Raw genomic sequence first — 27,185 nt, forward strand, 5'->3', positions numbered from 1 at the left:
AAAATGTGATATACATATAAAATTTTATAATTTTATACATATATTTTATAATTTTATATATATATAAAATTGACTGTAAAAAAGAATGAAATAAGGCCATTGGCAGCAACATGGATGGACCTAGAGGCTATCATACTAAGAGAAGTAAGTCAGACAGAGAAAGACAATATATCACATGATATCACTTATGTGTGGAATCTAAAAAAAATGATACAAATGAATCTATATACAAAACAGAAATGGACTCATAGACATAGGAAACAAACTTATTGTTACCAAAGGGGAAAGGGGAGGAGGGATAAATTAGGAGTTTGGGATTGACAGATACAGAGAATTATATTCAATATCTTGTAGTAACCTATAATGGAAAAAAATCTGAAAAAGAAAAAGAATCTGAAAAGAATCTGAATTATATATATGTATATATCACTGAATCACTTTGCTGTGTAGCTGAAACTAACACAACATTGTAAATCAACTATACTTCAATACAAGCTATACTGCAAAGCTATAGTAATCCAAACACTATGGTACTGACAGGAAAACAGACACTCTGATGGATGAAACAGAATAGAGAGCCCAGAAATAAACCCATGCTTATATGGTCAATTAATTTACACCAAAGCAGGCAAGAACATAAAATGGGGAAATGGCAGTATCTTCAATAAACAGTGCTGGGAAAAGTGGACCGATAAATGCAAACAAAATGAACCCAGACCTCTTTCTTACACCATGTGCAAAAATAAACTCAAAATGATTAAAGACTTAAATCCAAGACCTGAAATCATAAAACTCCTAAAAGAAAACATACAGTAAACCCTTTGACATCAGTCTGAGCAGTATCTTTTTGGATTTTTCTCCTCAGACAAGGGAAATAAAAGCAAAAATAAACAAAGGGGGATATATCAAACCAAAAATCTTTTGCACAGTGAGGGAAATCATCAAAAGAACAAAAAGGCAACCTATTGAATGGGGAAAGATATTTGCAAGTTATATATCCAATATGGGGTTAATATCCAAAATGTGCAAAGAACTCACATAACTCAATATAAAAAAAAAACCCCAACCAAGCAAGCAATCCAACTGATAAATGGGCAGAGAACCTGAATAGATATATTTCCAAAGAAGACATATAGATGGTCAACAGACACACGAAAGATGCTCAATATCACTAATTTTCAGGGAAATGCAAACCAAAACCACAGTGAGATATCACCTCATGCCTGTCAGAATGTCTATTTTCAAAAAGACAACAAATAACAACTGTTGGCCAGGTTGTGGAGAAAAAGGAATCCTACACTGTTGGTGGGTAGGTAAATTGGTACAGGGACTATGGAAAACAGTATGAATATTCCTCAAAAAATTAAAAATAAAACTATCATATGATCCTGCAATTCCACTTCTTGGTATTTATCCAATGAAAATGGAATCACTAATTCAAAGAGATATATACACCCCTATGTTTATTGCAGCATTATTTAGAATAGACAACATATGGAAGCAACCTAAGTGTCCATTGATAAATGAATGAAGAATAAGTGGTACATATATACAATGGAATATCGGCCATAAAAAGGGTGAAATTTTGCCATTTGCAACAACATGTATGGATCTAAAGGGTATTATGCTAAGTGAAACATGTCAGACAAAGACAAATATCATATGATTTCTCTATATGTGGAATCTAAAAAAACAAAACAATGAACAAACAGAACAAAAATAAAACAGAAACAGACTCATAGTATAGACAACAAACTGGTGGTTGGCAGAGGGGAGGGAGATACGGGAAATGATGAAATAGGTGAAGGGGATTAAGAGGTACAAACTTCCAGTCATAAAATAAATAAATCATGGGAATATAACGTACAGCACAGGGAATGTAGTCAACAGTATTCTAATAACTTTGTATGGTGATAGATGCTTACTAGACTTATCGTGGTGATCATTTTGTAATGCATATAAATGTCTAACCACTATATTGTACACCTAAAAGTAATATATATAATACTGTATGTAAACTATACTTCAATAAAAAATAATAAAAAAGATAACGTTATACACACACACAATGGAAAATTGTTCAGCCATAAAAAAGAATGAAATCTCACCATTTGTGACAACATGGATGGAATTTGAGGGCATTATGGTAAATGAAATCAGACAGAGAAAGACAAGTACTGTGCTATCTTTCTTATATGTGGAATATAAAAAACAAACAAAAACCGCCACAAGAAACAAGTTCATAGTACACAGTGTAAATTGGTGTTTATTAGAGGGGTTTGGGTGAAATGAATTAAAGGGGTGAAAAGGCACAAAGTCCCAGTTATAAAATAAATATGTTATGGGGATGTAATATACAGCATTGTGAGTGTAGTTAATAACACCGTACTGCATGTTTGAAAGTTGCTAAGAGAGTAGATCTTAGAAGTCCTCATCACAAGAAAAAAACATTTTTGTAACTATATATGGTGACAAATGTTAACTAGACTTATCGTGGTGATTATTTAACATTATATATAAATATTGAATCACTTTGTTGTAAACAAAACTAATGTAATGTTATATATCAATTATACCACAGTAGAAAAAAGAAATTCTTGTTCCTTTAGTTGTAACAATAGTATTGTGATTATGCTAAAAAATTTCTTGTGTAGATAAATACTACAAATATCTATAATGACATGATATGGTATTTGTGATTTGCTTCAAAATAATATAGAGCAGGGAGAATTGGGTAGAAGGTAAATGAATACATGGACCAAAATTGGTAGTTGTCAAAGCTGGTGATAGGTACATGGGAGTTCACCATATGTTTCACTGACTTTTATATTTGAAATTTGAAGCAAAGTTTCACAGGACTCTGGGGAATTGTTATAAAGACCGAAATTTTGCCAAATAATTAGGGCAATAAAAATGGAAAATGGATTTATAAAAAAACTAATAAATTAGGTAATCTATGATTAAGTTGGATATAATCACAGATATCCATAAAAATATAAATTACCTAAAATGATCCAAGAGGAAGTAGACATGTATGTCTACATTGATTACTGTGTAAGAAATAGGAAATGTTTTTAGAGGTAATAATAAAAAGTCACCAGGTCCAGATTGTTTTATACCTGAATTCAATCTAACTTCCAAAGAACAAATAAATTCTCTATTATTTACTATTTCAGACCATAGAAAAAGACTACAATTAATTTTTCAAAGATAACCTTAATACTGAATACTAGCAAGAACAGTTCAAACAAATGTATTCATGAATATAGATACAAATATCATAAAATATTAGCAAATTAGATTCAGCAATGTATTAAAGAGTAATAAACCATAATTAAGTGATCTTTTGGTTTTCAGGGTTGAAAGATAATTTAACATCAGGAAATCTATTAACATAAACCATTACCTTAGCAGATTAAACAAGAAAAACCATGTAATTGTATTAATTGATGTTTTTCTCTTTTTGGTGTTGCTGGCATATTTGGAAGGTATATTTTAGTTCAGTTCTCACCCCAGTTTGCAGATAGCTTCTGCAGCAACCAGCAAATTTTCCAGTCCATAAACTTGTGTAGTAGAGAGTAAGGAAAGGAAGTGTATAGAAAATCTTTTTCAGTTCCTCTGGAAGAGCAGGTTGCTAAGGCCATCCAAATCAAGTTCAAATTGGTTTAAATCAAGCTCATTATGTAGTACAGAATCATTATATGATATATGATGATTAAGATTGCTCTAATGACTAATGGAATAGATTTTGTATCTTATTAAAATGCAAATTATTTCAGCAGGGATAATGAATTCAGCTCCATTTGCCAATAACAACAAAGGAGACTTCATTAGGAAAGTGGAAAGGAGGACAAATATATTGGATACTTAAGATGGGGAGAAGAAAGGTGCACCATCAAGAAGGCAAAAGTACTTCAGGAGACCAACTTTACTGACCTAATACTTTGGCTTAGGGTGAGCCCGAATGTCTGTGCTCTAATCACAGAGGCCTCAACAGGAAAGGGAAGGGCAGATTCAGAGGGAGGGCAGACAGGAGAAGAGATTAGCATTCAAGAAGTATACCTCCCATGGTCCCCGCTTTTGACAGGCATTTTAATAATGCAAGCACTATGATTGTTCACAATTTTTAGATGCGGAGACAATTTTAGGGAAGTTATGTATCTTGCACAAAGTGACCCAGTTATTAAAATGCTAAGCCAAATTTTAATTCAAGTTTGTGTGACTTCAAAGCCATTACTGTTTCCCCACTGAAATAATTAAAGGAAAGAATATTCAACTATATCATTTTCTTCAATAGTGAGTATGAGATGAGTATTACATATACATATTACATGAAGCATACAAATATTTTCATTAACTGATTCATTAAAAATTTATTGAGATTCAGGAGCAGAAAATTTCCTTTTTTGGTTACATAATAATAAGAAGAGCCAGTGAGGATTATTTTGTTTCTCTAGTATAAGTAAGTTTAATTAGGCATTAAAACCAGCCAAGCCAACTGTCTCTTTTTTTTTTTTTTTTATTCTTTACGCAGGTTTTTAATTGTAGAATACGATATGCGTACTGAGAAGTGCACAGGACAAAACTGTCAATGTGACAAATAAAAAGAGAATACTTACATAACCACTACTCAAATCTGAAAGTATTGATACTTGTCAGCATCACAAAACCCCCCCATATCCTTTTCTCATCACAAGCTCCTTCTCTCTTCCCAGTTAAACATCATCCTCATTTCTTCTTTTTTTATAATAATTTTTTTTTATTAGTCATCAATTTTATACACATCAGTGTATACATGTCAATCCCAATCGCCCAATTCATCACACCACCATCCCCACTCCCCCGCCACTTTCCTCGTTTGGTGTCCATACGTTTGTTCTCTACATCTGTGTCTCAACTTCTGCCCTGCAAACTGGTTAATCTGTACCATCTTCTAGGTTCCACATATATGTGTTAATATACAATATTTGTTTTTCTCTTTCTGACTTACTTCACTCTGTATGACAGTCTCTAGATCCATCCACGTCTCTACAAATGACCCAATTTCGTTCCTTTTTATGGCTGAGTAATATTCCATTGTATATATGTACCACATCTTCTTTATCCATTCGTCTGTTGATGGGCATTTAGGCTGCTTCCATGACCTGGCTATTGTAAATAGTGCTGCAATGAATATTGGGGTACATGTGTCCTTTTGAGTTATGGTTTTCTCTGGGTAAATGCCCAGTAGTGGGATTGCTGGATCATATGGTAATTCTATTTTTAGTTTTTTAAGGAACCTCCGTACTGTTCTCCACAGTGGCTATATCAATTTACACTCTCACCAACAGTGCAAGATGGTTCCCTTTTCTCCACACCCTCTCCAGCATTTGTTGTTTGTAGATTTTCTGATGATGCCCATTCTAACTGGTGTCAGGTGATACCTCATTATAGTTTTGATTTGCATTTCTCTAATAATTAGTGATGTTGAGCAGCTTTTCATGTGTCTCTTGGCCATCTGTATGTCTTCTTTGGAGAAATGTCTATTTAGGTCTTCTGACCATTTTTGGATTGGGGTGTTTGTTTTTTTAATATTGAGCTGCATGAGCTGTTTATATATTTTGGAGATTAATCCTTTGTCCGTTGATTCGTTTGCAAATATTTTCTCCCATTCTGAGGGTTGTCTTTTCGTCTTGTTTATGGTTGCCTTTGTTGTGCAAAAGCTTTTAAGTTTCATTAGGTCCCATTTGTTTATTTTTGTTTTTATTTCCATTACTCTAGGAGGTGGATCAAAAAAGATCTTGCTGTGATTTATGTCAAAGAGTGTTCGTCCCATGTTTTCCTCTAAGAGTTTTATAGTGTCCAGTCTTACATTTAGGTCTCGAATCCATTTTGAGTTTATTTTTGTGTATGGTGTTAGGGAGTGTTCTAATTTCATTCTTTTACATGTAGCTGTCCAGTTTTCCCAGCACCACTTATTGAAGAGACTGTCTTTTCTCCACTGTATATCCTTGCCTCCTTTGTCATAGATTAGTTGACCATAGGTGTGTGGGTTTATCTCTGGGCTTTCTATCTTGTTCCATTGATCTATGTTTCTGTTTTTGTGCCAGTACCATATTGTCTTGATTACTGTAGCTTTACAGTATAGTCTGAAGTCAGGGAGTCTGATTCCTCCAGCTCCGTTTTTTTCCCACAAGACTGCCTTGGCTATTCGGGGTCTTTTCTGTCTCCATACAAATTTTAAGATTTTTTTTTCTAGTTCTGTAAAAAATGCCATTGGTAATTTCATAGGGATTGCATTGAATCTGTAGATTGCTTTGGGTAGTATTGTCATTTTCACCATATTTATTCTTCCAATCCAAGAACATGGTATATCTCTCCATCTGTTGGTATCATCTTTAATTTCTTTCATCAGTGTCTTACAGTTTTCTGCATACAGGTCTTTTGTCTCCCTAGGTAGGTTTATGCCTAGGTATTTTATTCTTTTTGTTGCAGTGGTAAATGGTAGTGTTTCCTTAATTTCTCTTTCACATTTTTCATCATTAGTGTAAAGGAATGCAAGAGATTTCTGTGCATTAATTTTGTATCCTGCAACTTTACCAAATTTATTGATTAGCTGTAGTAGTTTTCTGGTGGCATCTTTAGGATTCTCTATGTATACTATCATGTCATCTGCAAACAGTGACAGTTTTACTTCTTTTCCAATTTGTATTCCTTTTATTTCTTCTTCTTCTCTGATTGCCGTGGCTAGGACTTCCAAAACTATGTTGAATAATCGTGGTGAGAGTGGACATCCTTGTCTTGTTCCTGATCTTAGAGGAAATGCTTTCAGTTTTTCACCATTGAGAATGATGTTTGCTGTGGGTTTGTTGTATATGGCCTTTATTATGTTGAGGTAGGTTCCCTCTATGCCCACTGTCTGGAGAATTTTTATCATAAATGGGTGTTGAATTTTGTTTGTTTCCCCCATTTCTGTCAAAGTCCTGCAATCAAATCCTAGTAGCCTTCAAAGTCTGATTCTCTGGGAATTCCTCCTCCTGTTGCCGGACCCGCAGGCTGGGAAGCTTGACGTGGGGCTCAGAACCTTCACTCTAGTGGGTGGACTTCTGTGGTATAAGTGTTCTCCAGTCTGTGAGTCACCCACCCAGCAGTTATGGGATTTGATTTTACTGTGATTGCACCCCTCCTACTGTCTCATTGTGGCTTCTTCTTTGTCTTTGGATGTGGGGTATCTTTTTTGGTGAGTTCCAGTGTCTTCCTGTCGATGAGTGTCCAGCAGCTACTTGTGATTCTGGTGTTCTCACAAGAGGAAGTGAGAGCACGTCCTTCTACTCCGCCATATTGGTTCCAATCCCCCTGTCTCGTTTTGATAGCCAAGGTTTTACAAAATTGTTTTCCAGATATATATATCCTTTCTCTCCCTCTCTCTGAATTATACATATATGTATATATGTGTGTATGTGTACATATATATGTGTGTGCAAATATATGTATATATGTATATGTGTATATATGTATATATATAATTCATATATATATGAATGATACCTATATATTCTCTCTAATATGTCATTTAACAAATGAGGATTTTAACATTTATCTGAGCAACTAAAAATTACATGTTTGGAGTTTAAAAAATAATTACGAACCTCCCTTCTTCAGGAAAGTCTGTCCTTGAAGTGATTACCTACATAAGGGTTTGCAGGTTTTTGTCTCTAAAGCAGATTAGGAAATAAATTAGTGAGTTTTTCTTAGTTAGAATTGTTTAGCTTAAATGCCTGGGTAGCTTATTTTTTCTCATATATTTAATTAGCATCCTATATTAGCTAGAAAATAAAAATATAATATATGTAGTATGTAAATTATGTATTATGTATTTTTGTATATGAGTATATTCAAACAAATTATCTTAATATTTTGTCAGTTTATCTTTGTAATGAAGTTTTACAAATAGTTTGGGTGTGTTATTTATACATAATTTTAAAAAGATATTACAATATCTTTTAAATGATCATCTGTTATACTATTTTGCTTTCTCATCACGAATTTCCTCGAAACCTTACCAGTAGAAGGTGTTGTCATACTTTGATCCCCAATCTGAGAGTTAGAGATGGTATCTTACTCTGCATTTTTTGGGTGTATTATGAATCAGGTCCACCATTTTCTCATATATTTAAGAGCCATTTGTGTTTCATTCAATTTACTTTTTCTATGCCTATTATATCCTTTGGTCTATTTTTCTATTTGGTTGTTTCTCATTTTCTTGTTCTTCCGGACTTTATCTAAGTTAAGCCCATTGCAAGCCTTTTTTCTGTTTTTTTTTCATTGACTTTGCATTTGTTGATCACAATTAAAAATTGTTTGATATAGTTGAACTTATCAATCTTTTATTGTTTCTGGATTTTGAGTTAGTGTTAGAAGTTCTTCTAGACCTATACTTGTCTGCTCCCAGTACTTGTATAGTTTCATTTTTTACATTTAGATGGTTGATCCATTTGGAGTTTATCTTTGTAGACACAATTTTATCTTTCTCTATATTTAGAAAGTATAGTCAGTTCTAGTATAGTACTTGTTTTGAAAATACAAGTTGTTACAATGAAATTGATGTATTAGGGAGCAGTTTGAACATAACATTAATTTTGCATTTGTTTATGCACAATTTTATCTGTGAGAAACACCAGATGTATACAGAAAGTTACCCAGCTGATGTGAGCTATGCTATGCAGGAATACACAAAACGAAAGCACATACATGCACCGCAGCTGTCTACCTTAGTTCACCACATGTTTTATCCTACATGGTGTGTTTTGATATTACTTCACACATTTGTAAACTTTTCTATGTTAAAACACCCCACTCATTTAAAATCCCAAACATGCTTAAGCATTCTGTTTCAAAAGTATCAAGCAGTGCATACAAGAGTAAAACTGTAAAACCTAAAATAAAGATTTTCAAAGAAATGAGAAAGTATGTGATAACACTCAAGCAAAAGGCATAAAGGAATTCACATTGCAGACAATCGAGACTCCACAAAAATAAAAGAAACCTTTATGGCGGGAACAACTTTAAGTGCTGTGAAGTCATTGAGAAAAAGACCTAAAGAAATAGAAGAAATGGAAAGATTGTGGAATATGAAGACCAAACTGCATTGTGAACAACTTTTCTTACAATCAAAGAGAAAGCATAATCTATATACAAATCCTTAGACATCACCAAGTCCTGCAGAAGTGACTTCTTTTTACTTAAGTGTTGAATTGGTGATTTTAAACATCTCCAGTTTTCAAAATCTTCAATTGTCTGGTGAAACGATGAGTACAAAAAGAAAGCCACAAAATTTCCAGCAGCAAAACAGATGTTAATTGAAGAAGTGGGCTATATAGTGTATCACATTATAGTTTTGATGAAACAGGTATCTATTAAAAATGCATGCCTTGAAGGACCTACATCTCAAAGGCAGAAAAACAAGCCCAAGTATTTAAGTCTGTGAAACATCACAAATTGTGATAATCCTTCTACCACTTCGTAGTGAGTCACAGGCTGCAACCCTTCCTAAGTTCACGTCCACAAACAAACCTCAGGTCTTTTTCAAATTTGAGTGCCATTTTAATTACAGTATTTATGTATTTCTTAACCATTTAGTGTGTATAAAACTGTGCTATACTTAAAAAAAAAATTAGATTCCTATCTTTTTTATGTGTTACTGATGAAACTTTTGACTGTTGAACCCTAACCCATTTTTCCCATAAGCCCTGTAATTTTTATTGTGTGAGTTTGCATAATGGGTGATTTTAGGGAACATATATTTTCCATTACAGCAGAACTCACTGTACATGTTTTCTGATAATTTGAAATACTGGTTTTATCTTTTATTAAATTTCTATGTGTACCTTTTCTATTTCTGAACACTCAATTTTGTTTCATGGTCAGTCTGACTGCTCATATGCCAATGCCACGTTATTTTACTTTTTGAGTCTTGATACTATTTCAATAACTAGTAGAGCCAGCTAATCCTCCTCCTGCCCACCTTCCCCCACCATAGTTCCTGTATTTTAGAGTTTTCCTGCCCTATTTTTTGCTTGCTTATTTTTCCATATAGACTTTAGAATCAATTTTATGAGCTCTAGGAAGAAAGATATTGATGATTTAAATAGAATCACATAAATTCATGAATTAACACAGATACTGAGTCTTCTTCTTCATGAAATATCTCCAGAAAATGCCTTCCATTTTCTCAAGTCTATATTGGTGGTTTTCAGAAGTGTGTTCATGGTTTTTTTCTCACAGAAGTTGTTAGATTACTTATTAAGTATATTTGTAGCATTGTATATTTTTTTGTTGCTATGTTAAATGGGATTTTAGTTTCTGTTATATCATTTAAATGATTGTTGTTTTGGTAGTTATTGATTTCCATATATTAATTTTGTATCCTGCTACCTTACTGAGTTATCTTATTGTTTGTGTTTTTTTTTCCATTGATTTTCTTGGGATTTCCAAGTATACATCATATCAGATGATATGATTTTGATGTTATTAAGAAAGAGAAAGCATTTAGGGCATTTTCCAATTCACATACCCTAAATGCCTTTTCTTTTTTTAATGGCATTAAAACTAATACTTCCATTACAACATGAAATAGTAATGACAGTGGTTATCCTGGTCTTGTTCTTGGCTTTAAAAGGAATGGTTCTAGTATTTCCCCTTTCAACGAACCCCTGGATTTTGGTCTGTGATAGATTAAGCAAGTTTCTATCTATTACCATTTTACTGAGTGTTTTTATTAGGAGGGAGAAGAGAATTCCTGGGTCTAATGGAGCATTGCTTGATAAAACAGGCTGTCAAGGATGTACAGAAGAAAATGCAGTAAGTAGAAAGCAGGATTCTTGAATTTTTAAATAAATAGTTGTGAAAATGGAACTTCTTTGGGTATATGCCTTTGAATCTACCACTGAATTTGTTTCCTGTATCATTATGATGAGAAGTGGCAATTCTGAATAGATTATGGACAAGTTTGTGTGTGGAACTGGGGTGGGTGGGGTATATATGTGTTTATTAATAAAACTTTGTGATTAACAAATGTGATTAAATCAGAATTATGTGTCAATTTTTATTTTGTCTTAGGCTCTGCATCCTAAGAGTGCATATTGATAGAGATGATATCAGCTTTTTATTTGCCAACTCTACATATACAGCTACCAGATTATTACAAATTTAAGGTAAGAGCACAGATTAAAAAAATTAAAATGTAAAGGGGATAATGAGGGGAAGGTTTACTGGAGGCTGGGATCCTATTCCATTGCGTTTTTCTATAGTGCTTAGTGGCAGGCACTGTGGGCACTTTGCAGAATATCTGTATAAGAAAGAGATGAATTTTGAGGTAATTTTGAAGACAATACAACTGCAGTCATGTCACATAGTGGTTTAGCTTATAGTGTAGCATCATTTTTTTTTAACATCTTTATTGGAGTATAATTGCTTTCCAATGTTGTGGTAGTTTCTGCTGTGAATCAGCTATACGTGTACATATATCCCCATATCCCCTCCCTCTTGCATCTCCCTCCCACCCTCCCTATCCCACCCCTCTACGTGGTCACAAAGCACGGAGCTGATCTCCCTGTGTAGCATCATGTTTTAGGACATAGCTTTTGGTGGCAGACTTCTTGTGTTTAATTCCTGGCTATACCACTTACAACCTTTGTGATTATGGTCAAACTCTATACATGTTCTGTGCCTTAGCTTTCTCATCCATAAAAACATGGATGATAATGCCTACTTCATAGGCTATTGTTAGGTTTAAATCAGTTATATATATAAGAGTTTAAGATATTACCTAGCATATAGTAAGTGCTCTATAAGCATTAATATTTTTATTGGATGGCAAGTTCTGCCTAGTTTTATGGCTATGTTCCTCTTTGTGACCACTTTTAACAATGGTAAGTCTAGAAAATACAGGTGATTTGTTTTATTAAGTGAGAAATTAGGATGTTTTTCTTACAGTTAAGGCGTCCTATTATAATAATCTTTGTTTTTATTATATCAGAGAATGTATCCTAGAAGTTTGAGTTGAATAAGCAACATATTTAAAGAAATGCTACCTAAAGAAGCCTGTGATAATCATATATAAAATGGAGTACATAAAGCAAAATTAAAAACTAAATCTCAAATAGAATTAAACTTTAATATATTCAAAGACTATTTATTTAAAACAATTAATATTATATTTAAATGCTGCCCCATTGTGCTATTAAGATATAATATAGCTAATTCCTAAAGAAAAATATTTTTTTTAAATGACACATTTTCTGAAAAACTATTCTCTCATGACTTTTTAATTAAAAATTTTTAACATCTTTATTGGAGTATAATTGCTTTACAGTGTTGTGTTAGTTTCTGCTGTATAACAAAGTGAATCAGCTATATGCATACCTATATCCCCATATCCCCTCCCTCTTGCATCTCCCTCCCACCCTCCTTATCCCACCCCTCTAGGTGGCCACAAATCACTGAGCTGATCTCCCTGTGCAATGCAGCTGCTTCCCACTAGCTATCTATTTTACATTTGGTAGTGTATATATGTCAATGCTACTCTCTTACTTCGTCCCAGCTTACACTTCCCCCTCCCTGTGTCCTCAAGTCCATTCTCTACATCTGTGTCTTTATTCCTGTCCTGCTCCTAGGTTCTTCAGAACCTTTTTTTTTTAGATTCCATATATATGTGTTAGCATACGGTATTTGTTTTTCTCTTTCTGACTTACTTCACTCTGTATGACAGAATCTAGGTCCATCTACCTCACTACAAATAACTCAATTTCGTTTCTTTTTATGGCGAGTAATATTCCATTGTGTATATGTGCCACATCTTCTTTATCCATTCATCTGTCGATGGGCACTTAGGTTGCTTCCATGTCCTGGCTATTGTAAATAGAGCTGCAATGAACATTTTGGTACATGACTCTTTTTGAATTATGGTTTTCTCAGGGTATATGCCCAGGAGTGGGATTGCTGGGTCGTATGGTAGTTCTATTTTTAGTTTTTTAAGGAACCTCCATACTGTTCTCCATAGTGGTTGTATCAATTTACATTCCCACCAACAGTGCAAGAGGGTTCCCTTTTCTCCACACCTTCTCCAGCATTTATTGTGTGTAGACTATGGTAAAAAGTGGGGTCATGTTACTTACCTCTCTGGGCTTCATTACCTTCTCATAAAAGTAGAAACTTATATTAGATTTCTTTCATATCCCTTCCAATTCTAAAGTTTCATGAATTTCTTATAAAGGAATCCTAATGTATCTTTAAAGTACATGGATACAGAAAATGAATAAAATTTATTGATCCTTTTAAGGTAGGCTACATATAAGTAAATCATTTGATTTATTCTTGAATACTCCCATAACTATGTAAATGTTTTTATTAGATACTAAATTTTGGTTGATATTATATAGAAACAGTATGTTTCTTCTTAGCTTGGACAATTAAACTTTGCTATCAAAGTGCTTTATGGAAAAGCCTGCTTTCATTACAATCACATATTTGGTAGCAACTGGTGTAATTCCCATTTTTAGAAAAATGTAGGTGATTCATTGTGACCTGTTAGGAACCAATATATCTACTTCAGTCTAATTTATTTGTTATTCTCAAGAAATTTTAAGAGTCTGAAATTTTGCCCTATTTGCAGGTTAACAAGTTAATCTCATGGATGCTGTTGAAGACATGCGATTACTAGATGAGAGATAAAGGACAATTTAATTAACTATAGCAATAGTGGTAGCCAGAATATCAATATTTTTGTATGGGTTCCCTGAGCCTCTATACCCACAGTATGATGTGAATAGGACTAGATGATACTTGTATACATAGTGAGTTGTGTTACAGGAGAGAAATCCTGAACTCAGGGAAATCTGAATCTTTTATAATGAACAATAAAGAAACCTTCCCTTTGCTCCAGGTGAACCATTATCTCTATTTACCAAAGCTATTCACTATACAAATACACTTGAAAAGATAGCCTAGAACAAAAGACGGTGTCTCTGCTCACAAGAAGCTCAGAAGCAAGAGACTCATGGAGAATTGTCTCTCAGTACTTATACCTCTTGATAATAACTTTAAAAAATTCCAATTAATTTTTAGTAACACTACACATTCAGATAAAGACGTCAAAACTTGAAAATTTAAGCTCAGCCTATCACATTTACAAAGTTATCAATCTGGAATAATCAGAATTATAGAAGTTTCCATACTGAGTTAGACAATGATTTGTCTGAAATGGCATGTGGCTAATTATAAAATAGTATATCTTCACTAATATTTGGTAGCAACTGGATTCTGATAATATTTTGGGAATTGTTATGGTTATTTTTCTGTCATAGTGTCATTCTTTTCATTATGGGGAAATTACTCTGATGTTTTCTGAAATTCAGTCCTGGAGTGATATCAGTAGCAGAATGACAACTCTATTGGATCAGTTGATAACCACTGAATGTACACATAAGAAGATGAAATGGACAGTGCTTTAGAATGGGGATTCCCAATCGGGGGCCATAAAATCATTATTACAAATTAAAATGAAGATCAGGAATTGCCTAGGGAATTGAGAAATCATGAGGGGGCAAATGGTGCAAGTTTAGTTTAACTAAAGTTAATGTGTTAACAGAAGAATTCTGGCAGACATTGCACAGAGGCAGCCTGTCATAAATGCTGCTCAGCTAAAGTCTTAAGGTTTCTCAGAGAATCCAGAAGTAACTAAAATAGCTTTTACTAATGACTAGCCAACCTGTTCCATGGCAGACTGCCCAGACTGTTTTTTTTTTTTTCTTTAATGGTTTCCAGCCAATCAGCTTACCCGAAGAAAAGTAGAACAAACACATTGCTCTCAGAAAATCTATGGGTTTTTTCCTACTTCATCTCCTCTTTGTTTTATAAATTCGTTTTTTGCTGTTCTTAAAAAGTGTTTAATGACTGACTCTCTTTTATAAAAGAAACCTTTGTGTGAATATTAACTAAATGTTTCTGAGTTATTTGTTCACAGTCCAAATTCATAATATCTCCTGTGTGTAAACTATTTTAAAGTGTATATGTGCTATTTTATTAAATAAAAGTTTATATAAAAGCATTAACAAATGTACAGTAATTTTTAAATGTATATTTTCTCAATTAACTGATAATAATGGAGACAGTGGCCCTTATAATAACCGTTAATCAATTAGCCAGTATTTAAAAAATACCTATTATTTACTTAGCACAGTCCCTGAAGACAGCTAGTCAGGGATACCAGAATCACAAAATGTTTACGTAATTGTTATTATTCTATTAAGCATGAAAATGATCAGTTTAGACAATATTCTAGCAGTTTAGAGGAGAGGTTTAGCAGGTAGAGGTCGAGGTGGGGCTAGAGTGATGGAGGGATTGTGGAGTGTGGTCATGAAGAAAGGAAAGAACATTTTGGAAAGTTACAATAACCAGAGCAAAGAGGCAAATGGTGCTAGTAAGGAAGATGGAGCAAATATATGTATAGGGAAAAATGGGGTTTGTATAGTTTGAATGCTGGCTATTGACAAAGATTCATTCTCTCATTGTCCAAACTACTCAGACTCCTCTGAACTTCTTTTCAACTAGGCCTGACTCTTGTATTTCCATGTTCCTCTGCATTGTCCAATTTTAGCAAGTATCCTGGTAACTCAATTTAATCAGTATCCCTTTCCCTGGAAATCTGATTGGGTTCCTCATCCTCTGCCATCCCTCAGGTGATATCTGATCACCCTAGACTGTCTTAAACAAGAATCATATTAAGTTGGTTTAGCCACAATCCTCCATAATCCCCTAAGTTTCCTTATAGTAATTTTCCATCCACTGATCCCCACCCTACTCTTTGGCTATAAATTCCCTCTTGCCCAAGCTGTATACAGAGTTGAGCCCAGTCTCTCTCCCCCACTTCAGTATCTCATCTCAGTGGTCCCTGTACACATCTTGATAGTCTCCCCCCACCCCCCTTGAATAAAGTCTTCCTTATTATGTTTTAACAAATCTCATTGAATATTTTTTTTTCTTTAACACTACTCAAAAGTGTGAACCATAGACCAGCAGTACAGTCATGAACTGAGAGCTTATTAGAGATATAGAATCTCAGATTCCACCCTACATTTAATGAATTAAACCTGCAGTTTTACAAGATTTCTTAGGTGATTTATATGCACATTAAAGATTGAGAAATATTGCTAGGTGATTGGTTTCCAATGCTTGTCACTAAACCAGGACCATTTTGGCTAAATAAGAATGCCTAGAATGCTTGCTAAAAATAGAAGTTCTCAGAAACCTCCACCAGAGATTCTAATTCACTAAACTTGAAATTCAGGAATGTTAACAAGCTTCCCCAGGTGATTGTGATGCACCACTGCCCTAAGCGGAGGACAGTATCTTCTAACTTTGACTTGATCTAGTTCCAGATCACTGATTCTCAACCTTGGCTGCACATTAGAATCACTTGGAGACCTCTTTAAAAATACTGATCACTGAGCTCCACTCTGAGAGTCTGATTTACCAGTGCTGTTGTGGGACTGAGGAATCCTTTTTTTTTTTTAAAACATCTTTATTGGAGTATAATTGCTTTACAATGGTATGTTAGTTTCTGCTTTATAACAAAGTGGATCAGCTATACATATACATATATCCCCATATCTCCTCCCTCTTGCGTCTCCCTCCCACCCTCCCTATCCCACCCCTCTAGGTGGTCAGGAATCCATATATTTTTAAAACTCCTCAGCGACTTTATTGTGCACCCAGGATTGAGAAATACTATTCCTTATGATTTAGTTTAAATAGCATAGGTGGGAATAAATGAAAGGAATGTAACAGGGAAGAGCCAGTTCTGACCCCATGTTGGATCTGTTTCTTTGACTTTAACCTTTGCTTTTCATTGCTTTTGTTATTATAATCACACAAGCCTGCCCGGCTGCCTGAATGTTAAACTAAAGTGCCTTCGTTCAGCTCACAGGGAATCTGACCCTGCCCACCTGTGAATGGCTGCAGAAAAGGAGAAATTAACACATCCCCTCCCGATGCTGGAAGCCAGGCAAAACTAATGGCCTTTTTACTTTGCTTCCTCACCTCCCCCTACTCTCTGTTCTATAAAAGAAACTGGCGTCCAGACCCCGATAAGATGGTTTTTTGGGGACTGTAATCTGCCATCTTCTTGGTCTGCCGGCTTTTCCAAAAAAGTCGCAATTCCTTGTCTCAGCACCTCGTCTCCCGATATATTAGCCTGTCATGCAGCGAGCAGAGCGAGCTTGGACTCGGTAACAGGAACCTTGGATTTTTTCTTTTTTTTTCAAAACAGAAGAGTTACATATGAGATGGACCTAAATGGGAGATTATTTTCGTGGTGGTGTAAAGAAATAGATTAAAAAGAGAGAGAGAAGCAGTGTGAAAACCATCTGTAATAGTGCAGTGGAGAGCTGTTCTACTGAAGCACTAACAGTAAAAATGGAAAGGAAGATTTTGAGAGAAGAAATATTTAGAATGAAGAATTATCAGGTCTTTGAAACAAACTCTTAGTAAGGAGTAGGCTTAATAACATAAGAGTCTGTAGAGAGGTCAAGAAAACCGAGTGTTGAGAAATTACTGTTGGATTGGATGGTTCGGAAGTCATGGAGATTTTTGAGAGTATTATTTCAGCGAAGGGGTGGGAAAAAAATCTAAAATGTAAGAGACTGTAGAGAGAGTTAATGATGAAGAAAATGTGGTTGTGGGGTGACTTCATTTAAAATCCTTAACCAAGAAGACAAGAAAGAAATAACATGTTTCCAGAAAGGAGAAATAGTCTAGTGAAGGCCGTTGTTGTTTTAAAGCGTGAAATTTACATGTAAAGTGAAGTTACAGAAGAGACTGAAAATAGAAAGCAAACCAAAACAATCCTTTAATTTTCTTTTTCTGAACATTAAAACTATGTAAAAAATTCAACAAATTTTAGTTGGCTGAGGGGACTATTTGTCAAAAGGTGCTATGGGTTTAAGAAAATAATTTAGATGCTGTCAAAACAATGAACTCCCATCACTTTAATCCATGGCATAGCAGCACCTGAGCCCACTGGGCCATTGTATTAAAAGTTACACCTTAAAAACAACTGGGCCAGAATAAGTAACACCCTTTCATTTTGAGAGCTGATCTTTCTTTGTAATCTTGTGAATGGTGGGGCTGGGGTGGGAGGAGGAGAAGTACACTTAATTTTGCCTATTAAAGATCACTTAGTCTCTCCTGTCTAGAATAGCCTCTTTTGGGGAAATTGTCAATTAATTCAAATTCAAACTTCCTAAAAGGCTGTTTCTCTCCTTTCTCAAAGGTCTTTCCTTCCTCCATTTCAGGAGAGTGTCTAGGTGTGTGTGTGTTGGTTGTGGGGCTTACATTTACTCATGGTGGACTATTAGCCTGAGTTTTGCCCCTTCATTGTTTCATTCTGGTTTCTACTGCAGTGAAGTTGATTGATCTGGTATAGCCTTGTGGAAGCATGCTTATACCACCTTGATTTTTTACTAGTGTATAAGCATCCTCTGCTTAAGTTCATAGTTTCTCCCATCTGTCCCCAGTCATGATGTGCCTGCTGATATATCTTATCTTGACTAATTGACCACAGTGTCACTAGGAGTGAAAGAGATAAGCAACCTACTAAAATGCTGCTTAATTACTCATAACAGGAAAAACCGAAAGATCTGATGGCTGAAAACCTGACGTCAGTTACCTTGTGGATAGTGATGAATTTCTACCTAATTTCTAGACCCAAATTAGTTCACAGACCTAGAACTCCTTGATGGAAGGGGAGACCAGGTCCTCTTGAGGAAAGATGCTGTACACAGCCACCAGGTATATACTGTGAATTCTCTTCCAAGCCTTTCCCAAAGGGCCACTACTAGAGTAACTGCACACTGGGGAAAAGGAAATACCCTGACTTTTCAGAGATTACTAGATACAGGTTACGAATTGATATTATTTCTGGGTACCCCATATTCACCATGATCCACCAATCAAAATGGGAGCTTATGGTGGCCAGGTGATAGATGGAGGCTTAGCCTAAATTTGAGTTACAGTGGACCGTAGAGCACAGCTGGTGTTTTCTTCCTTGGTTCCTGAATGTATAATTGGAATAGACACACTTGGTAACTGACAAAATCTCCACTTCTTGCTGCCTTGTTAAACTTTACTCTTCTGAGTGTGTTATCTATTAATTTTTTCCAGCTTTACTGAAGTATAATTGACAAATACAATTGTATTTAAGATGTACAATGTGATGAATTAATATATGTATATGTGTGAAATAATTACTGTAATCCAGTTAACACATCTATTACCTCACGTAGTTACTATTTTTTTTTTTTTTTTTTTTGGTGAAAAAACTTAAGATCTAGTCTCTTAGAAAATTTCAAGTATACAATACAGTACTATTAATGGTAATCACCATGCTGTATATTAGATCCTCAGATCTGATTCATCTTACAACTTGAAGTTTGTACCCTTTGACCAACACATCCCTGTTCTCCCACTCTCTACCCCCTGGAAACTAATGTTCTACTCTCTGCTTCTATGAGTTCAACTTTTTTAGATTCCACATATAAGTGAGAACATACAGTATTTGTATTCTCTGTCTGGCTTATTCCACTTAGCATAATGTCCTCCAGGTTCATCCATGCTTTTGTAAATGGTGTTCTTTTTTATGGCTGAATGATTTTCCATTGTATATATACCACATTTTAAAAATCCACTCATCCATTGATGATACTTAGGTTGTTTCCATACCTTGGCTATTGCAAATAAAGCTTCAATGAACAGGGGTGTTCAGATACCTCCTCAAGATACTGATTTGATTTCCTTTGGATATGCACTCAGAAGTGGGCTTAATGGATAATATGGTAGTTCTATTTCTAATCTTTTGAGGACCCTCCATACTATTATCCATAAAGGCTGTACCAATTTACATTTCCATCAAGTGCAAAAGTGTTCCCTTTTCACCACACCCTAGCCAACACATCTTATCTTTTGTCCTTTTGATAATAAACTTCCTAACAGGTTTGAGGTGATATCCCATTGTGGTTTTGATTTGCATTTCTCTGATGATTAGTGATGTTGAGCACCTTTTCATATAACTTTTGTCCATTGTATGTCCATTCAAGTTCTTTGCCTATTTTTAAGTCAGGAGTTTTTGTTGTTGTTGTTGTTTTTCTATTGAGTTGTGTGAGTTCCTTGAGTATTTCGAATATTAACCCCTATCAGATATATAGTTTAGAAATATTTTCTCACATTCAGTAGGTTGCCTTTTTGTTTTGCTAGTTGTTTCCTTTGCGGTGCAGAAGCTTTTTAGTGTGACATACTCCTACTTGTTTATTTTCACTTTTGTTACCTGTACTTCTGGTGTAATATTTAGAAACGATTACCAAGATCAGTGTTGAAGAGTTTTTCCCCTTTGTTTTATTCTAAGAGTTTTATTGTTTCAGCTTTTTTCCTATATTTTATTCTAGGAGCTTTTCCCCTATGTTTTATTCTAGGAGTTTTATGTTTTCAGGTCTTATATTAAAAGTCTTCAATCAATTTCAAGTTAATTTTTGTGTATGGTATAATATAAGGGTCCGATTTCATACTTTTGCAAGTGGATATTCAGTTTTCCAAACACCATTTATTGAAAAGACTATTCTTTCTTCATTGTATGTTCTTGGTATTTGTGTGGTATGTAGCATCAGTTGTAATGTCTCTTTTTTTTTCATTTCTTAAAAAAAAATTTTTTTATTGACATATATTTGATTTACAGTGTTGTGCAAATCTCTGCTGTACAGCAAAGTGACTCAGTTATACACATATAGGCATTCTTTTTTTTTATATGCTCAACATCACTAATTATTAGAGAAATGACTACAATGAGGTACCACCTCACATCAGTTAGAATGGCCATCATTAAAAAGTCTACATTAGCTGGGACAAGGTAAGGGAGTGGCGTGGACATGTATACACTACCAAATGTAAGATGGATAGCTAGTGGGAAGCAGCCACATAGCACAGGGAGATCAGCTCGGTGCTTTGTGACCACCTAGAGGGGTGGGATAGGGAGGGTGGGAGGCAGGGAGATGCAAGAGGCAGGAGAGATGGGGATGTATGTATATGTATAACTGATTCACTTTGTTGTAAAATAGAAACTAACACACCATTGTAAAGTACTTATACTCCAATAAAGATGTTAAAAAAAAAAAAGAAAAGAAAGGGTAAATTTATACGAAAATAAAAAGTCTACAAATAACAAATGCTGGAGGGGGTGTGGAGAAAAGGGAACCCTCCTACACTGTTGGTGGGAATGTAATTTGGTACAGCCACTATGGAGAACAGTATGGATGTTCCTTAAAAAACTAAAAATAGAACTACCATATGACCCAGCAATCCCACTACTGGGCATATACCTGGAGAAAACCATAATTTGAAAAGACGCATGTACCCCAATGTTCATTGCGGCACTATTTACAATAGCCAGGACATGGAAACAACCTAAATGTCCAACAATAGATGAATGGATAAAGAAGATGTGGTACATATATATAATGGAATATTACTCAGCCATAAAAAAGAACGAAATTGGTTCATTTGAAGAGATGTGGATGGACCTAGAGTCTGTCATACAGAGTGAAGTAAGCCAGAAAGAGAAAAACAAATATTGTATATTAATGCATATATGTGGAATCTAGAAAAATGGTACAGATGAACCTATTTGTAGGTTAGGAATACAGACGTAGATGTAGAGAACGGACATGTGGACACAGTGGGGGAAGAGGAGGGTGAGACAAATTGGGAGATTAGGTTTGACATAAATACAGTACCATGTGTAAAATAGATAGCTAGTGAGAACCTGCTGTATAGCACAGGGAACTCAGCTCGGTGCTCTGTGACAACCTAGATGGGTGGGATGGGGGGGTGGGAGGGAGGTCCAAGAGGGAGGGGATATAGGTATACATATAGCTGATTCACTTCATTATACAGCAGAAGCTAACACAAAATTGTAAAGCAATTTTACTCCAAAAAAAAAAAAATACTGCTTTGACCCATCTCGGGGGTGACTTTGATGGTTGGCAGTTTCAAGTGGGACCCATAGCAAAAGAGGGCTCTCCAGCAGGTCCAGGCTGTAGTGCAAGCTGCCCTGTCTCTCAGGTAGATCCAATTGTGCAAGAAGTAGATAAGGACTCCGTATGGAGTATCCAGAAGCCCCAACAGGAAAGTTGCAGCACAGACCCTTAGGGTTTTAGAACGAGGCCATTTCCTCCACTGGAAAGAGTTACCAGCAGCTGTTTCTGGCGCATTGCTGAGCACTAGCAGAGACTGAGCACCTGCCCATCAGCTGTACCACAACCTGCATAGATCACTGAATTGTAAAGTTTGGATGAGCAAAGTGACAATTCATTGTAAAATGGTGCTATAATATGAATGTTTGTGTCCCCCTAAAATTCATATGTTGAAATCCTAAGCCCAAAAATAATAGTATTAGGAGATGGAGGTCTTTGGGAGGTGATTAGGTCAGAGGGTGAAGCCTTCATGAACAGAATTAGTGCCCTTACAAAAGAGGCCTGAGAAAGCTCCCTTGCCTCTTCTGCCATGTGAGGTTATAGCTCAAATACAACCATCTATGAGGAAGTGGGTTCTCACCAGACACCGAGTCTGCTGACATCATGATCTTGGACTTCCCAGCCTCCAGAACCGTGAGGAATAAATGTTGTTTACAAGCCATCTAGTTTATGGTATTTTTGTTGTAGCATCCCAAATGGACTAAGACAAATGGAAACTGCATTTTGGGGATCAGGCCCAAGGAAGTCACAAGGGCAAATAAATGATGTCAACAGGTGACCTAAGTTCTGTTTTACCTACCTCTGTTGCACTAATATATCTCTCTGAACTCATATATATGGAACTATTTTATAGATAGTTTGGCTCCATATGTGGAACCAAATATGGGCTGCTATCTCCCTATAGCTCAGAGGTGGCCCTAAAGGACCATTGGGAAGGAGTGAATATTCTCAGTGAGCAAAGGTGTGAGGTTTAGACATGGTTGTTTACTTTGTATGAAAGAGAAATGAACTGAGTTAGATATACCTCCCAAGAAGGTGGTGAATGGCTTGGCTTGGTCAGGAGTCTGGAATAGGCAAGATTAGAAGATTGGGGTCAGGAAGGTCCAAGGAAGAATGGGCTGGACATATGAGTGTGTGACTCTTCCTATCTCTATTATTGTTCACTGGAATGCATCCAACACAGAAGAAAGACTGAACAACCAGGTGGACAGAATCATCCTTCTGGTGGATGTTGGTCAGCTTCTGTCTTCAGCCACCTCAGTGCTTATGCAGTGGGCTCAAAACAGAGTAGAAATGGTGGTAGGGATGGAGACTGTACATGGCCTCGATATGTGGAGTCCTACTCACCATGGCTGATACTGCTGCTGCTGAATGCTGAATCTATTAGAAGCAGAGATCAGTGGTAAGGTCCTGATATATTATCATCCCTCAGTAAGATCAACCAGTCACATGATAGCAAGTTGATTACACCAACCCCCTTCCATCATGAAGATGATAGTAATTCTTCCTTACTATCAAATTCAAATTGATGTCTTCTCTAAATATGGTTTACCTTTCCTTCTAACAGTACTTCTGCAACACCACCATTCGAGCACTTACACAATGTGTGATTTACTAAAACAATACCATATAACATCCTCTCAGATCGAGGAACTCTTCATAGAGAAAGAGGTGTGAAAGTGGGTGCCCGGCCAAGAGGCCCTCTTGTCCTACCACACATCACATCCCCTGGAAACAACCAGATGATTATAATTATGGAATGGCTCAGCCAGTTCCCTGCAAGATTGCCTGGAATCACTGGCTGATGTATAATGAGGTGTCCTCATGGCTAAAACACACGGGTCCAGGAGCCAAGACATTGATATAGAACTGGTCCCTCTCACCATTCACTCTCTGAGGTACACCTGTGCAATTTGCACTTTCCTTTCTTGACAGCTTAGCTCTGCTAGATTAGGAGAATTCTTTTACTCAGCAATACAAGGAAGTATCTAGTGAACCTGAAGTTGTGACTGCTTCAAAAGAATGAAAAGACAATCCTGATTTATTATGGGCTCCTCATGCCAGTGGACCAGCAGCTAAAGAAAAGAATTACTATATTCGTGGGGGGAAATGAGCCTCAAGATCACGAAGAGCTACGACTGCTACTAAACAATGGAATTGAGGAGATGCACTGGTGCTTTCACGTCTGGTGATAATGATGAATCAACAGTTGTAGTGACCATAGCACGATAAAAACAAAGCAAATAAAAGCTCAGATTCTCAGGTTGAAGATCTGGGTTATTCCACTAGGTAAGCAACTTGGATAAGCTGAGGAGAGAGTGAGCAACCTGGTAGACAAAAGGGAGAGAAAAATACACAAAGGGTGACAGAGAAGTAAGATGATGAGTATGAATTTTAGTTTGGGTATCAGTTGTAGCATCTGTAGCTTGTGCCTCTATCACTTGTGTATTAAGCTTTCTGAAGAAGCAAGTGCCTTGAATATTCAGTGATGGATTGTATTTAATGTAGGGCACAAGTTGATCTGAGTGGTACCAGGGTGGATTTATCAGGGTGCCTCTGGTGCCCTTACATCCTCTTAGTCATTTCTCCTAGTCCAGCTGTGGCTGGGGAGGATAGTTCTAAATATATTTTGACTCACTTTGTACTGAAAGCATCTTGCCTCAAACGTATCATGTCTTTGATTTCAGCCCCACGGCTCCTCTGATGCTGTGGATGAAGGAGGTGTAAATAGGCAGCTGGAATATGAATCTAGATGTTAGGAAGTAAGTTTGTAGAGGTAAATTTAAGTGTTTCCAGACTGTAGAAGGTATTTGAAGACACTGGAGGGAAAGAGATTCCTTAGGAAGAATTTCAAGTGAAAAGAAAAAGATCATGGAGAAATGTCCCAAAGAATATGTAAAACACTTATATTTGAGGAACAGTTAATATATGTGCAAAGAGGGAACACCGGCAAAAATCTTGAAGAGTGGCCAGTGATAATACCAGGAGAATGCTTAATGTTTTTATTTAAGGATGGCCTCATTAAGCCAAATTTACTAATCTTCTCAATTTTATATAAAGAACAGAAATAACACACACACACACACACACACACACACACACACAGAGTTCTTTGTAATTTATAAAGCCATTCTATAAATTTTCACATTTGATCCATACAAATATATGCAATAAGCTCAGATTTCAAAATTATTCCCATTTTAGAGATAAGGAAATTGGATCCCTGACTTTATTGATAGAGAGTGGATAGCTGGATGTTAAATCAAAGCCTATGTCTTGTTAAACTGAAGGAAGTAACTGTTCATCATTTTAGACTTTGAATTTTAGCTTCTGGTTCAAAGTCTGCAGCTTCAGCCTTCACATGTTATTTAGAAACCTGCTCCTATTATGCCTATTGTTATAGCTTCATCCTGATCTGTGTGTCTTAAACAGGGCATTACTAGTTACGCCTCTATTTTAATCATTGTAGGTTGATTCATTTATTTGTAAAAGCATTAATTAGTTATCCTCATGCATTGTCTCAGTTCAAGGTAGAGGCTTCAAATGTTACATTAACAAACATTGTTTTGGGAACTTACAGACTGAAATGAATGCATAATATAAACAAATAATATGTATAAATAAAAGATGAAACTAGCTTACTGTTATTAGATTTGCTTCAAATATATTTGTATGTGTAGGCCATAGAAAGAAAGTAAAATAAAAATGTAACACATATTAAATAAAAATTTAGTTTTTTTGGTTCTATGTAGATAAGTAATGTTCAAAGATTTCTCTTGGGCGAAAATAATTATACTAAATTTTGTAGATACATACATTTTGTAGCAGCAATAAACAAATTTGCCACATTTCTAAATTTTAATGAACATACCCAGAAATTGTCAAAACAATTTCCCCTTGATTTGGCATTAAAAATACAGGCAAGACTCTAGAGGGCACTCTATTCCTGTTGTTTTTCAAGAGGTGGTACAATTCCTTTTAAATGCAGCAATGAATGCAGGTATTTAAAATTCGTCATGAATACTTCCAAGAAGGTTAGAATTCTCATGCAAGATCTTGAAATTAGTATGTGTTAGTGGGATTTTGTGTTTTATGTTATATGCTTTCACTTGGGATAGTTTATGTTCTTTAATGCCTAGGATGTAATTAAGTTCTCAGGAGAATACACCTATATTTAAAAGGCTAAACGTTCTAATATGTGTAGCTCTAATTGTTTTCTCAGCATTGCTTAATTATGTTTAACTTAATTTCTTTACTTGATTGTTATTGCTAGTAATAACATATATTGTTACTTTAGTCAGAGTTTTGGGATTTTTCTGGGATTGGCATCATCACATTACTTTGATTCTTCCCTAATTACCTGCACATTAAATGTATATGGGAGGGCCTCATCTGGTGCCTGGATTATAGCAGGTGTTAACTGAATATTCCTTAAATCTGAATCTGAAGGTTAAAAAAATCTTTTAATAGTAAATGAAGATACCACATTATCTATATCTGTGCCCTCTTCCCTAGGCCATTCATGGGCTAGGTGATGGTAAAAACCTCGTCACTCAGGGTTTAATTTAGCTCAGAGACTACTCTGGTTGGCCAGTACATTATAAAAAATCTGAATTTGACTGCATTTAAGCCATTGCATTCTATTGATAAATTCTAACAATACTCACATCCCCCTGATTTGTACCTTACCTGCCTGGTACTTAAAAAGCCATGTGTGCTTAAAACCTCTGGATCTTTTTGCTGGCAGCAGATGTCTCTGTTAAATACCACGTTGTGTGAATAAGTGTTGCCTCCTTAGTTTGGCTTATCGGCCCTTGTGTATAAACCTCTAGCTTCCTAAGTCTCTCTACTCTTTAAGCTGAGATTTTATTTCCATTTGTACCCTCAGCTTTGCCAGAATTGACCAAGGGGAATTGAAGTTTTAGGAATAACTCACTTTTGTTTTCCTATTCTGACTGTGCTTTCAGGGCTAATAACTTGTGTTGCACAAAACTCCCATCATGCATTCCATTTCCAGGAAGTGGGCAATGAATTTTTTCCCCATATGTCTGGATCTTATCTTGGTAACCTTCCAGCTACCCAGTTCGACCCCAAGTAACTTGAATCTTACTTCACTCTGTACAGTACCTG

This window comes from Eschrichtius robustus, chromosome 5, assembly GCF_028021215.1.
Source record: "Eschrichtius robustus isolate mEscRob2 chromosome 5, mEscRob2.pri, whole genome shotgun sequence".
NCBI lineage: Eukaryota > Metazoa > Chordata > Mammalia > Artiodactyla > Eschrichtiidae > Eschrichtius > Eschrichtius robustus.